Source organism: Dipodomys ordii, unplaced genomic scaffold, assembly GCF_000151885.1.
Source record: "Dipodomys ordii isolate 6190 unplaced genomic scaffold, Dord_2.0 Scaffold317, whole genome shotgun sequence".
NCBI lineage: Eukaryota > Metazoa > Chordata > Mammalia > Rodentia > Heteromyidae > Dipodomys > Dipodomys ordii.
In genome coordinates this window covers 17,538-22,017 of record NW_012267533.1, presented here as the reverse complement: position 1 = coordinate 22,017, position 4,480 = coordinate 17,538, and positions in this window count along the sequence as shown.

The window sequence follows — 4,480 nt, the reverse complement described above, 5'->3', positions numbered from 1 at the left end:
GTTACCACAGCTCAGCGGTCCCCAAGACTGGACTCAGTGGGTCACAGAGCAGCCCCAGGTCCTGACTGATGGCCCCTCACATGTCATCAGCAAGAGGAAAGGGGACAATGGGATCAAAGCTGGGCTGGCCGCCTGGGCTGTGTGAGGAGAACAGTGGGCCTTGAAATCCATCAGTGACATGGAGGCCCTGGCTCTGCACAACATCCCGTGCACTCCAACCTGAGGATAAAGACTGACCTAGGCAGGGAGTCCACTGCGTCTCTCCCGAGTCTGAGAGGAAAGGACTGAGCAGGGATCTTGACCTTCTTCAGATTTGATGTCAGTGATCTCAGCAGTGTCCACCGACCATGCATGGTGCTGTGTCTGGTCCTCCCAAGGATGCATCAGCAACCACAACAGACACAGGGCAATGGAAGACAGAACAAGCTGTGTGCTGAGGAGTTGGAGAACAGTAAGAACACAGTGGACAGCTCTGTGGGGGACGCTGCATCCTGTGGAGAGGCCAGGCACACAGAGGAGTCAGGGCCTGAGCTCCACAGCTGCTCCTGTGACTGCCATGACCTCAGTGTGTGCCCAGCGCCCCCTGCTGGTGCTGACTGAGCATGACCTCAGTGTGTGCTGAGCGCCCCCTGCTGGTGCTGAGCGCCCTGCCGGGCGTTTGGTTTCTGGCCCACACTGGATTTCCTGCACTGTGTGTCTAGCACAGTAATAGACGGCCATGTCCTCCACTCTCAGGCTGTTCATCTGCAGGTAAAGTGTGTTCTTGCTATTGTCTCTGGAAGTGGTGAAGCGACCCTTCACAGAGTCTGCATACTTTATGTCACTACTACTACCACTGATGTATGAGAGCCACTCAGGCATCTTCCCTGGAGCCTGGTGGACCCAGTGCATGTAGTAACTACTGAAGGTGAATCCAGAAGCTGCACAGGAGAGTCTCAGGGACCCCCCAGGCTGCACCAAGCCTCCCCCAGACTCCACCAGCCGCACCTCACACTGCACACCTGCAAACACAGAGAATCCTGGTCAGCAATGGTCATACACATCCACTGTTCTTCCCACTCATGTCCATTTGCACACTCAGTATCCCTTGCTCGCCATGAATCACCTTTCACCAGAGCAACAAGAAGAGCCCAGTGCAGCCCCAGCTCCATGGTGGTGGTCTGTGCTCAGTCACTGGTGGAATCAGCTCACAGAGCTCAGGTCAGGGCTGGGCTGGTTTTCATGGGCAGAGGGATGTCCTATTTGCATGTCCTCTGCTATAAAGCAGCTCTGGGGGGAAGTCTAGAGATTGGGCTCCAGAGCAGAGGTGACTGTGCTGGAGGAGTTTGGTGACAATGGTCACCTTGGAGACATCATGATGCACTGACCATGTGCTGTGGTTCACACTGTATCTGCAGCTCCTTGGGAGCCTGAGGCAGAGTGTGAGAACACTGAGAGCTGTCTGGGGTGGAGAGGGACACACATGTCCTCTCATTCTGCCATTGTGCCTGGTGACTGTTCTGCGAGCATTTCTTTTTTTGTTTTTTTATTTAATTTAATTTTATTTGTGAACATACTGTACAAGGGGTTACAATTACATGGGCAGGATAATGCGTACATTTCTTACCAAGCATTGCAGCCTCCTCCTTTGGTTTACCCTTCACATCCCTTCCCAGCCTCCCCCTTCCCCCCCATCCCAATCCTTCTCCTTCCTCCCCCTCCTTCCCCCCCTCACTGACATTGTAAAGCTCGTTTTGGACATGACAACTTGTACTTCTCATTGTTGCAAGAGGTCCACTTGTATCCTTAAACAACTGGTTTTTCCCCATCTCCTCCACACCTATCCCATTTCCTTTATCTGTTCTTCTCCTGTTGAACCTTTACTTTAATCTCAGGCCCTTCCTCAAATTAAATGTGTAAAAAATACCCACAAAACAACATAAAACTTTGAAGTTTGCATTCTCAGTAGAAGAACACTTCCCCACACTGTACCAGACGACCAGCCTTTATATTCTTCCATGTTTGTGATAACAGTCATGCTGACTTACGTGAGCTGATATTTCACTGTGGGATTGATTTGCATTTCATTGATATAAGCATATTATCTTGTACTTCAATATGTGTCTTTTTGTTGTCAGTCGTGGGGCTTAAACTCTGGGCTTGGGCGCTGTCCCTGAGCTATTCAGCTCAAGGCAAAAGCTCTACTGCTTGAACCACTGTTGCACTTCTGGTTTTCTAATGGTTTATTGGAGATCAGAGTCTCACAGACTTTCCTGCCTGAGCTTGCTTTGAACCACGATCCTCAGATCTCAGCCTCCTGAGTAGCTTGGATTAAAGAGGAGAGCCACCAGTACCTGAATTATTTATCTTTTTAAAGAATTCTCAATGCAGGTCTTCTGATCATTATTTCACTGGGTTCTAGATTTGTCTTTTGTTGTTTCCTTGAGACCTTTGTTTGGATGATACACCATGGAGAGTAAATCCTTTTAGAGACATTATCACTACTATAGTTATGATGAAGCTTTACTCTTTTGACATTATTTCATGTTGCTGAAGAGTTGGTTCCCAGCAATCTCTTTGTGCCTTTTTGTCTTTATTTTACGCTGTTGCTGTCATATGGAGTAGGAGTGCAGTCACAGGAATGAGAGTGTAGTCTAGATTTTAACATCAGACTCTGGCAGCACCAAGTTCACTTCTCCCTTCCCTGTGTGTCAGTGGTGGACATGGATTAAGGGAGTGCTGGATCTCCCCTCTCATGCATTCAGTGAGTGGTTCTGACCTGCTGTGTTTGGAGAGGAGGAACTCACCTTCCTCTGCCCCAGGCTGAGGTGAAAACCCAAGAACCTGTCCTTTCTAGGCTCTCCCAAGTCATTTCAGTTTCCTGAGAGGCTTCTCTGGTCTCTCTGAAATGTCACCAACCCTTTCCTCCCTCTGTATGTGCGTGTGTGGGATTATCAGACATGACATCCACACTGAACCTTGGTCTGATCTTGGTCTTTGCCTTGCACCATATGGATTGTGGCCTTGGCAAGAATGTTGCCACCACAAAACCTGTCCTGAGCTTAGAAGCGTCCTCTGCTCCCACAGACTCATCCAGTGATGGAAATGACAGTCTTTCCTGCTGCCCCGCTTTAGTGCGAGTGCAGATTATCAGACACGACATCCATATCCAGTGTTGGTCTTGTCTCTGCCTTGTTTGGCTTTATAGACAATCTGTGTTGCAGGAGAGGTTCTGTGGCTGTGGTACCATGGAACTCTGTCCCGATATCGGTTGCTGACTGTTAAGTCCCTGGTGATAAGCTCACTCCCGTGCTAAGTTATTCTGGGCCATTTCTACCCTGAAGCAGGACCCTGGGCCTCGCTGCTCTTTTATGCACCTGCCTGTTAAATTGTCTTGCATTAATTTAATGATGAAGAGAAGGGTATGCTATTTACTGAATTTAATCATTACATATTACATTAACATATCAAATTACTAAGATCTCTCTCCTAAATGTGTTTTGTCAGTTTAAAAGTATACAAATGTATCTTAGTGGTAGAACACATAAATGAAGTTTAGGTTCAAATTGTAGGAGGAAGTATAATTGTGTGGGAATGGGGAGAAAGTTTAAATGGGTGACACTGATGGACACATGTTGATCAAACTGATTTCTTTCTTTTTATGTCTTTGTTGTTGGTGGGGGTTGAACTCACAATGTGGGCACTGTCTGTGAGTTCCTTTGCTCAAGGCTAATGCTCTACCACTTTGAGACAGTGCCATGTGATTTCTGAATGGGTAATTGGAGATAAGAGTCTCATGAGGACTTTTCTGCCCAGGATGTTTGGAACCTTGATCCTGAGATCTTAGCCTTCTGAGTAGCTAGGATTACAGCCGTGAGCCTGGGATTTAAAAGCAGTCCTGTGACACTGTCTTAAGACAGACTGCTCAGCTTCCTTGGGGAGAATCCAGGAGAATCATGGAAAGCACCCTCCCTGCTTTCTACTTTCTTCTGAATCACCATCCAGATGTCTGCCTCTGCAGAAAGAAACTTACTATCTAAAAAATAAACAATGGTGAACAGTGCTGCAGGCCTGATTCTGCAGCAGATCGTCAGATTAGCAAGTGCAAAGCATGGAGTTCATAACTGCACCACAAACAGCAAACTAGGAGCCTAGCACCATCCTCCATTCTTCTAATTCCCTCCATCAGTGAGACAGCTCAGGGTTCCAAATGACAGATGGTGCTCAGAAGATAGGAAGAGAGAAAGAGCCTCAGGAATCATGAAAGTGTAAACAGCACCATTCAAACCACGGAGAAACAGAACCAAGGCATGTCCAGAGGGACTGTGGGTGCTGGGGAGGTGTCCAGAGGGACCCCGGGAATGGGAGGAGGGAGCATCACAGAACCTGACACCCAGCTCCCACCCAGCTTCTGGGGTGAGATCCAGGGCTGCTGGCCCTGAGCACCTCCGCAGCTCAGGCTCAGGGTCTGGTGGACAGTCTGTGTCAGGACTCACACTGA